This window comes from Echinops telfairi, unplaced genomic scaffold (genome assembly GCF_000313985.2).
Source record: "Echinops telfairi isolate 266 unplaced genomic scaffold, ASM31398v2 ScPeMD7_2565;HRSCAF=3150, whole genome shotgun sequence".
Taxonomy (NCBI): domain Eukaryota; kingdom Metazoa; phylum Chordata; class Mammalia; order Afrosoricida; family Tenrecidae; genus Echinops; species Echinops telfairi.
In genome coordinates this window covers 667,383-678,065 of record NW_022106463.1, presented here as the reverse complement: position 1 = coordinate 678,065, position 10,683 = coordinate 667,383, and positions in this window count along the sequence as shown.

Here is a 10,683-nt window from a genome sequence, read left to right as displayed (position 1 = left end):
AGAGGGTGTGAAAGTCACAGCACCACAACTGGACCAATAGGTAGCAGGATAACCGAAGAAAAGACTGAAGTTGTTAAGGGTTCTGAGCCGCTTGGACCCATATTTAGTGCTCATGGAGGCAGCACTCAAGAGATAAAGCAACGCATTTCACTGGGTAACTCTGCTGCACAAGACCTCTTTTAAAATGTTGACAGGAAACGGGTTGCTTTGAGGACTAAGGTGCGCCTGCGCAAGCCCATGGTATTTTCAGTCATCTCAGGAGGAGTGAGAGACAGACCCTGAAGAAGGAAGACTGGGGGAGACTAGGTGCATGTGAATGATGGTGCTGGTGAAGAAGGTTGAAAGTACCACTGGTGTCAAAGGCACAAGCACTCTGTCTTGGAAGAAGGGCACTCAGAATGCTCCTCAGAGGGGAGGTTGGCAAGACTTTACCTGGAGGACTTTGGACATGTTATCAGACGCGATCTGTCCCTGGAGGAGGAACATGTGCTTGATAAAGGAGAGAGGCAGCGAAAAGAGGATGGCCTTTCACAAGAGAGACTGGCACAGTGGCTGAGACAACGGGCTCAAACATAAGAACACTGTGAGGACGGGGCGGGACCAGGCCTTGTTTTGTTCTGCTGGGCATTGGGTCAGTAGGAGGAGGAACCAACTCAAAGCTTTCCAGGAGAGCTAGTCTCATGGATTCATTCACTAATTTATCCATTCATTCACTCCACATGTACCAGGCCTGAGACCTATGAATCTTCAATTGTTCAATGAATGAATAAAAAATCATCTTGCGACCTGGAAAAGCAATTTAATGGAGACCATTTTTAATAAGAGAGCAAACTGTTTAAACATGTTAATATTTTCTTCATATGTAAATTATACAACACTTTGCTGTTAAGGCAAAACTTTCAGCTTAAGACCCAGAGAGGTTTTAGATAGATTACAAACAGAAATTTTACAACCTTCGACTGAATGCTTTGCAAAGCACTACTGAGCCAGGCACGGTCCCCAAGCTGCCACCCCCACCCCCACGTCCAGCCTTGTCTAGACTCTTAAAAGCCAGAGTCTGTGCATGTGGGGTGGGAGGGAAACAGTCCAAACTGGAGGAGAAGGGGAATTTTATGGGAGGGAGAGAATCCACCCTACTCCGGGGTTACCAGCTTCCATATGCTTGTTGCCAACCTCATGATCATAGAAAACCGGCTAGCCAATAGTCACCAGTTTCCAGTTTCCTTTTATCTTATCCTTCCCAAGAGCCGAATGCAAGCGGCATTCGACTGTAATCTTTTAATATCAAGTCCTGTGGAAGTTTGAGCAGCTTTCCTTTCCTGGAAAGTACAGCTGGGGGAGGAAGTGTGTTTCTGATGGGACTGCGGACGAGCAGACGAAGCCCACAGTCTTGGTGGCACAGGCCCGATGCTGTCTAACGTTAGGCACAGAAACGTGGTTGCTGTTCAACGGCACGGATGAAAGGGCATCCTTATTACTGTTGTTAGGTGCCATGGAGCCAGTCCTGACTGTGGTGACCCTCGGTGCAACCAAACAAAGCACTGCCCAGCTCTGCCGCCCGTCGCTAGAGTTGAGTCCATGGTGACGGCCACGGTGTCCATCACTTCAATGAACGTTTCCTCTTTTTGAATCACCCGGCATGGAGTCCAGTCTCCAGACTGATCTCTCCGGATCACATGGGCATAGCACGTGAGACAAAGCCTCACGATCCTCACTTCAATCGAGGATTCTGGCTGTAACTCTTTCAAGAAAGATTCGTTTATTCTTCCGGAAGTCCGTGGTCTGTTTAATATTCTTTGCCAGCACCATAAGTCAAAGGACTTGATAATTCCTGATTCATGGTCCCACTTTTAAATGGCTCGGAGGTGGTTGAGAGCCCCGTGGCTCAGGTCAGGAACACCTTAGTCTTCAGAGGGACACTGTGCTTATTAAGTCTATTTTTTTATCACTTTATTGGGGGCTCATACAACTCTTATCACAATCCATACATACATCCATTGTGTCAAACACATTTATACATTTGTTGCCATCATCATTCTCAAAACATTTGCTCTCCACTTAAGCCCTTGGCATCAGCTCCTCATTTTTCCGCCTCCCTCTCCGCTCCCCACTCCCTCATGAACCCTTGATAATTTATAAATTATTATTTCGTCATATCTTACACTGTCCAACGTCTCCCTTCACCCACTTATCTGTTGTCCGCCCCCAGGGAGGAGGGTATACGTAGATCCTTGTCATCGGTTCCCCGTTTCCACCCCGCGCCCTCCCGGACTTCTGAAGTCTTTAAAGAGTTCTGTGGCAGCAGACTTGTCCACCACCGCAGGTCATTGGATGTCCTGGTGCTGCTTGCATGGGCAGTGATTGTGGAACCAAGTAGAATAGAACCCTTGACAACTCCAGCCTTGTCTCCGTTAATCGTGATGAACAATATCATGTTTATTGTGAAAGTCCTTAGTGTGCAGATTTTTGTTTTCTTCCTGTGGAGGTGTAATCCATATCAAAGGCTATCCTCTCTGGTCTTCCTCAGTAAGCGCTTGACGCCGTCTTTGCTTTCGGCCTGCCAGGCGCTGCCGTCTGCCTGTGGAAGGTTGGTAATGAGTCTTCCTTCAGTCCTGGGGCCGCATCCCTCCTCAGTCCAGCTTCCTGATCCGTTTGCAGAATGCATGAGTATGGCAAACGGAAACAACCCTAATGCACACTTGTCCTGATTTTGATGCATGCAGAATTACCTTGTTCTGTTTGAATGGCTCTCTCTTGGTCTGTCCGAAACTCACTGCCATCGAGTCAATGCCAACTCACAGTTACCCTGCAGGACGACGTGGACCTGTCCTTGTGAGTTTCTGAAACAGTAACTCTCTACATGAGGAGAAAGTCCCATCTTCTCCCACAGCACGGCTGGTGGTTTCAAATTGCTCACCTTGCAGGGAGCAGCCCAACGTGTAACCACCACACCCCCGGGACTCCTCTTTGTTCGACAGAAGAACTCCTCCTTGTTCCTCAGAAGCTCAACATCATAGAAAGCCTTGTCTTTTTCCGGAGGAGTGGCTGATGGTTTTGAACTGTTGACCTTGTGGTTAGCAGTCGAAAGCATAACCACTATTCCACCAGGGCTCCTCACAGAAGAACATAGCCCCATATATAATAGAAGTCACGAACACATGGAATACAAGACTGTAAAACCTCACTAGTTCTACCTTGCCTTAATTCAAAATAATTTAATAGAGATACTGAGTATACTCAACTTTACTTTTTCACTGGTTTTGAAGAAAAGATTTGCTGAGCAAATTAATAGTTTAAACATCCAATCAAGTAGCAGATTAGAGAACAAACTTCCTAAATCATTTAGACTCACCTGTTTCCACAAAAACAATTCCTACAGCGTTGAGTCAGTTTCCTTAGAACTTCTATTAAACAATGGGCCTTCGTTTCGTCCTCTTTGTCAATAGAGTCTTGAATGCAGTGGCTGTACCACTGTGCAGAAATCAAGCTTTCAATCGACTCAAAATAAGGAGTGGAGGGAAGGGACAGAGGACAGTCTCAGGAGCAAAAGCAGCGAATGCTGGAGCACTGCCCTCAGAGCATCCCAGCTGCAGCGTTCGGCATCCCCCTAATTGGTCTTCGCCCCCAGATGCTCCAAGGCCCCTCCACAGTGCAGCCACTCTGATGGATGCACAGCCCTGAGTTGGCTACTCCCCTGCTGAAAAGCCCTTGAATGCCCTGTTAGCTCTAGGATGTCGCATAAGTGGCCTAGCCTGGTATTGCCATCTGGGCTCTGCTCCCCACCCCCAACTCTTCCACTTGAGGCCTGCTTTCCTGCATCCCCTCCCTCTGCCAGGACCACCCACCTTTCTGGCTCTGCTGCCACTGCCTCTGGGAAGCCATGCTCCCCTTCCCTGTCCTGACTAGATGACGAGGGGCCTCCTTAGAGAACAGATTTTGGGGTGTCTTTGCTGCCACCCCCACAGAGCTATCTTCATGGGCCCAAGAGCACTTGGAGGCCTGCCAGTGTATCCTAGCATGCCTGTGCTCTGCACATCCTGCACGGCTCAGAGCGCCACTGCTACCCGAAAGCCTGGCTGTCCTGCCAGGAGAAAGGCCTGGTGACCTCCCTGAAAGATTCAAAGTCATGGCCATCAGGTCAATGACGAGTCACAGTGGCCCTATTGGACAGGATAGACGCACCCCTGTGCATGTCCCAGACTGTAACTCTTTATGGGACAAGGAAACCCTGTTTCTCTCCCAAGGAGCAAACTGGTGGGTTTGAACTACCAACCATGAGATTGGCAGTCAGTGCTTCACTCACCGCACACCAGCACCCCTTCTAATGAATACTAGATTTTTTTTTTTTCAAGATTCAATGTCCAAGCACCCGGCCAATGGTTTCTCAAAAGCGGGCTTCAAAACCAACATTCCTTCCCCGCTGTCACCCAGGACAGGCTCTGTGTGCCCTCTCATGCCTCCCAAGTCATTCCGTCCTTCATTTAGAGGTACTTTTTGAGCACGTCTGTGTTTCAGCCCCTGTTCCAGACTCCAGAGAAACAGCAATAAATGATACAAACAAAATAAATAATATTAGTAGTAATAACTTAGGGGGGATTACCCTAAATAACTAGGAGAGGCCAGTCCCTGAAAAAGGACACCATGCTTGGTAATGTAGAGGACAGCAAAAAAGAGGAAGCTCTTTGACAAGATCAACGAACACCAAGGCTGCAACAGTGGACTTGAACACAAGCACCGTGAGGGGCAGAGGGCCAGCCAGTGCTTCGTTCTGTCGTCCATGGCCTCGGTACCAGTCAGAGCAGGCTCTCAGCACCGAACAGCAACAGTAAATGCTGCTTGAGTCACTAGCCTCCTCATTTCTTAATCGAAATGATTTTACCCTAAGGAGCCCTGGTGGCACAGTAGGCTGTGATCCACAAGGTCATCAGCTCGAAACCACCAGCTGCTCCTCGGGAGAAAGAGTAGGCTTTCTACTCCCATAAACAGTTACAGTCTCAGTAACCCACAGGGGTAGCTCTACCCTGTCCTATAGGGTCCCTATGAGTCGTTGGCATCAACTCAATGGCAGTGAGAGGTTTTTGTGGGAAGGGAGGGGGACTTAAGTAATAGAAATAACTAGCAACTCAACAGGATGAGTCAGTCGGGATTAACTGTGTGTGACAGGGGAGTTTTCCAGATAATTAAACCATCTGAAATTTTAAACCGATGGATACACTGTTTTCAGTCAGCCAAATCCAAAAGAAATAGCAAGATAGTATGAAAATATATACATGTCCTACTAAATACAGAGAAAATTAACCTGTGGGGCAGCTTTGAATCACCAGGCCTGGACCACATACCACTCTCAAGAGTTTCGCAGCCTGTCGGCTGAACCACTCCCATGATCCAGGGCGTTTTACATCTCCCTGCGAGGTCTTTCCACCAAGGCGGAAGCCTGGGTTTCTCTGATGGCAGGAACTGAGGCAATCCGGAGCCCAGTGCCGGCTGACGCAATTAAGAGCCAAAACAAAGAGGCCATCAAACCTCAAGCCGCAATGTCATCACAGTCCAGATCAAGTATTCTCTTCCCAAACTCACATTACAGAGCCACCATCAAATTACAGCTTGGCAAGACAAGAAAGAAAGGGACAAGGGAGAGGAAAATGTGGCATGAAAGTGGCTTGTCCACAGCAGCGTTTGTTTGTTGACTGAGAAGTGGAACATAAAAATAGACTGGGGCAAAGACAGAGACTCTATCAATTATACTCCTTCCAGACTCTGAACGCATCTTTCACAGCCACCATCTCACCGGGCGGTTCCGTGGGAGTAAGCTGAGGTTTTCTGCTCCCATATAACTTTACAGCTTTGGAAACCCTCAACTGGGAGGCTGAGGCTGAATCAGCCGCATGGCAGTGGGTTGGGTTGGGTTGAATTTGGTTTGGTTTGCTTTGGTGTGGTGTGCTCTGGTGTGGTGTGATTTGGCTTGGTATTTAATATCTGAACAATTCTGTAAGGTAATTAAACAGTCTACTTTATTAGTACAGAAGTGCTGGGGGGTGTGGTAGGTTCCCCATTAGGCTGCAAAGTCAACAGTTTGCCTCCACTAATGACTCTGCAGGAGAAAGATGAGGCTTTCGGCTCCCATAAAGATTGACAGCCCTGGGAAGCCCCAAAGGGTGGTTCTACTCTGGCCTACATGGTCACTATGAGTTGGAGTCCACTTGATGGCGGCATGTGGTGGCTTGTTAATGAGAAACCTGAAGGGAAAGGAGTTAGAAGATAAAGTTGAAGAAGAGAAAATAACTTTCAGTGAGCATCCAGAAGGGTACTCCACTGTCCTTGAATGGGTGCTGACTCATAGCAACCCTCTAAAACAGGCTAGAACTGCCCCTGTGAGTTTCCAAAACTGTAACTCTTTATGGGAGCAGAAAGCCCCATCTTTCTCCTGAAGAGCAGCTGGTGGTTGTTCGAACTGATGACCTTCCGAGTAAAAGACCAACAAGCAGCCACTATGCCACCAGGGCTCCTAGAAGGGTTTCAGGTCTTAGAACTTTTCACATGTGCCACCACATTGAATTTTCTCAGTTTTTAAAGCCTCAAGTCGATTTGCCCAGGATGCTTTAGCGGATGAAAGTCATGGCCACGGTTTGTAGTGACATCCTCTAGCCCCAAGAGACCACAGAAAGCTCTCAGTATTAACCAGCTCGTAAGTTCTACCACAGCCAAGACTAAGAATCAGAGTGGAGGGGACACTAACATCCAAGAAGTGATTAAATGCAATATTGAATAAAAAGTGAAATTCAAGTGAGGAAAGAGAAGAGTCAGGCTGTCACACTGGACTTCAGGCCGTGTCATATATGATACGAGTCATATCTGTGACGCTGGTGAAGAATAAGGAATGTAGAAGAAACATATCCGTCTTAGAAGAAATATAACCAGCAGGCCACTTGGACAGGAGGATGGTGAGATTTTGACTCACTCACTTTAAGCACATCATCACAAAAGACCAATCTCTAGAAAAAGATCATTCTGTTGGTAAAGTCAAGGGTTAGTGGAAATGAGGGAAACCTCCTGAGATGGAATGACATCACCGGAGCAAACATACCATTGATGGGAGAGTAGAATGGGGCTGAAAAACACTTCTTTCTGTGATATAAGGTTGTCCTGAGTCCAAGTGGAATAGACGGCAACTCACAACCATGTCGTGTCTGGAAATGTTGTTGAGTTGGCAATCAGACAAAAGTCAGACCTTATCCTACCGTCTTGGAGACCCTCATGAAGCCCCCCTCTATTTTGATCTTGTGGGATCTTGGACAGTAAAGAGAATGTCTACGTGCTGTCAAAAACAAATTGTCAACACTAATAAATAGCAAAAACACTGTGGCTTTGTTGTTGTCCACTGCCCTCCTTTGGAAAGAGCCTAGATGTCCGTAGGGAACAGAAAAAGGGAGGGCACGCCCAGCACTCCTATCACATGGAGAACAAACACATACAAGAAAAAACATCTGTAAAGACAAGGGAGCCCTGGCAGCACAGTGGTTAGGTGTATTAGCACAAGTGTTCCCAGATATACCCTGTTCCCACACTTGAATTCTACATAGCCTTAACAGAGTTCCATATCTCAGCATGGACTGCTCTTGTTCACTGCTCCTAGGGAACGCTGTGGGCAGCTGTCCCCACATTCCTTACTGTCTGCAGTTGAAGGACATCCTGTGCTTGTGTGCAAGCTGTCAGGGGGAAAGGAAGCAGTTTATGAGAACAAGCTAGGACAGACGTTTGCCAACTGTGTTAAACAGATACGTGACAGGAGACACGGTCCTCCTTTCATGGCTCCTTCATTAGGCACTGGGCTGCTAACAGCAAGATCACCAATTCGAAACTACCAGCTGCTCTGCAGGAGAAAGACCAGGCTTTCTATCCCCATAAAGAGCTACAGCCTTGGAAACCCAGGGGCAATTCAGCTGTTTCCATCCTTATGAGTTGGAATCAACTCAATGGCACTGCGCTTGGGAAGGAAGAAAATCAAGGACTCAGGTAGAGTAGGGGAAGGTGTTTGAGTGGCCCCTCCTCCCTCAGGATGGGACCTTTGTTCCTAGGTCTTGCATTTCCTTTAATCCTCTCCTTCCCTCCTCCACCCCCATGTGGAGGCCACCCCTGAAACACTACCCCCAAACAAATTAAAGCATGACCTCAACCTTGCCATTCATAAAGATGTGTCTTAAAGACTATACCTTGCATGGACTTTTGGTCCAAAGACTAATGCTACCTACTCTTTTGGGAAGAGGATTCTGTTTCTCGAAAGAGCAGGTATTTTATGAAGAAGGCTGATTTATTAGGCTACCACAGAAATTAGGCTCGACCGATATAACTCTCTAAACCATTCATCGTGTTTGAGGTGGGGGGAGGTAGTAATTTCTGTTTTTATTTTTTGTTGCTGTCTTTGCTCACCAATAAACCATGTGGTCATAAATTGACATCCCAAACACAGCTCCTTACCAATAGCGCTCGGTCACCTCCATCTCCCACAGAAGATAATTATAGGGGATTATGGTTTATAGTGTAATCGCTTCTGGGTTTCCTGAGTTATCACCATCACTTCTGAGCCTGAAAAGCTAAGGACAAAAGTCCAAGTCACGGTGACTCGGCATGACAGAGGACAACCTGTGTATTTCTGGCGGGACAAATGGTGGATCTCCATCTGGGGCAGTCACAGCTCCCTTCAACAGTCACCTCTCCCCAGGTGGGTTCTAACCTTTCTGAGGTGGAGCCTGTGCCTCATGTTCCCTCTGTAACTTCCATTCGACTCGGAAAACTGGCACCTGGCTGACTATAAGAGACTGTGGAGCTATACGTTTTCTCCTATGGTCACCTATCAGACACATCTTATAATTTTATCTAATTCACACAAGAACCTACTGAATTTACTCATCCAGTCAATAAACTCATCCTGAGACCCTAGAATACAAGGAGGTCCCCACAAAAAAATGGAATTTTTTTTCATAGGTATGTATTTAAATTTTTTTACAAAACAGCCTTATCACCTTCAAAGTGTTCTCCATTACACTTAATACATTTGTCAAATCTGTGACTCCATTCTTTGAAACATTTTTCAAATTCATCTGTTTGGATGGCTGACAACACCTCCCTCATTTTTTTTCTTCTTCACCACTTCTACATCATCACACATCACTGTCCTCTCATGTCCCTCTGCATTCCCAGAAGCAAAAAAAGTCACACAGAGTGAGGGCAGTTGAGTGAGGTGTACAGGGCAATAGAGGCAAGAGAAGTTTTTGCCAAAAACTGGCACACTGAGATGGCTGTGTAAGCAGGTAAATTGTCATGGTGGCAAAACCAGTCCCCTGTCTGCCACAAATCAGGTCTTTTTTGTTGCATACTGCTACACAATCTTTTCAGAAGCTCTAGATAGAAATCTTGATTAACAGTCTGACCTGGTGGAGCGAACTCCAAATGCACTACAAGTCGACATTTCCATCCATTCAGGAAGTTGATGTGCAGAACAAGTTTTGTCATCAATCAACATTTCACCTTTTTTGAAATGAGAAAACCACTCATACACTCGAGTTTTTCCCATAGTGTTGTGCTTGTAAGTTGTAGTCAACATCACAACAATTTCTGCGGCAATTTTCCCCAAGCAGGAAACCAAATTTCACAGCCTCATGCTGTTCTCTTAAATCAGCCATCACACAAAAAAAGGGGGTTCAAGCCAAATTGCTTTTATGAAAAAATTCACTGTGACCAGAGAGAACTTTCCCAGACAATGCCACTGGGTGCACTAACTCAGAGTGAGTTTCTCAATGCTCACCTAGGAGGAAAAATGCAGACTACAAAAGTTCTGCCCAGTGCAATTCTGGGTTGTTTTTCGGGGGGGGGGGCGTACCCCCGTGTATACTGAGAACTGCACTAGTAAAGCACAGCAGAAGAAAACATGCACAGGACAGTCACGTTTCCTTCCAGGAACCACAATCCAGTGGAGAAAGGCTAGCAAAATGATAAAAATGTAGCTGATGAAAATCAGTTACAATAGTGATGAGAATCAATGGGCATTACTATGCTCTTAGCACCATCCTTTATAACATCCTGGGACTGTAACAGGAATTGAATCAAGAGACTTTCCCACATGTTACAAATAAATGGACTGAGCACATCAGCACAGAGACTGTGGTGTCTAAAACCACTCTCCAATGAAACCTGTAAACCAATGGTCACTGCAGCACTTTGCACAGTGGCCAAAGGGTGGGAACAGCTGAACTGTCCACCCACAGATGAATGGATAAGTGAAATATGGTATAGACAGACATACCATGAAGTCTGCTACTCAACCATAAAGACAAATGAAGTTCTGATGAATCCACAACATAGATGAGCCTTGAAAATATTAAGTGAGCAAAACAAGCCACTTGCAAAAGGCCAAGCACCGGATGAGCTCACTTATATGAAATAGGCATTCTCTGCCAACACCGTTGTCCCATGAACGAGTTAAAGTTTCCTCAACTGGAACACGCTGCCATTGAATCCATTCTGACTCATAGTGAATAGGATAGAGTAGAACTGCCCCTGTGGGTTTCGAAGATAGTAGGTCTTTTTTTTTTTTTTTCTGGGTTACGGGTAGTTTATTTTTATTTTTTTTAACATTTTATTAGGGGCTCATACAACTGTTATCCCAATCCATACACACATCAATTG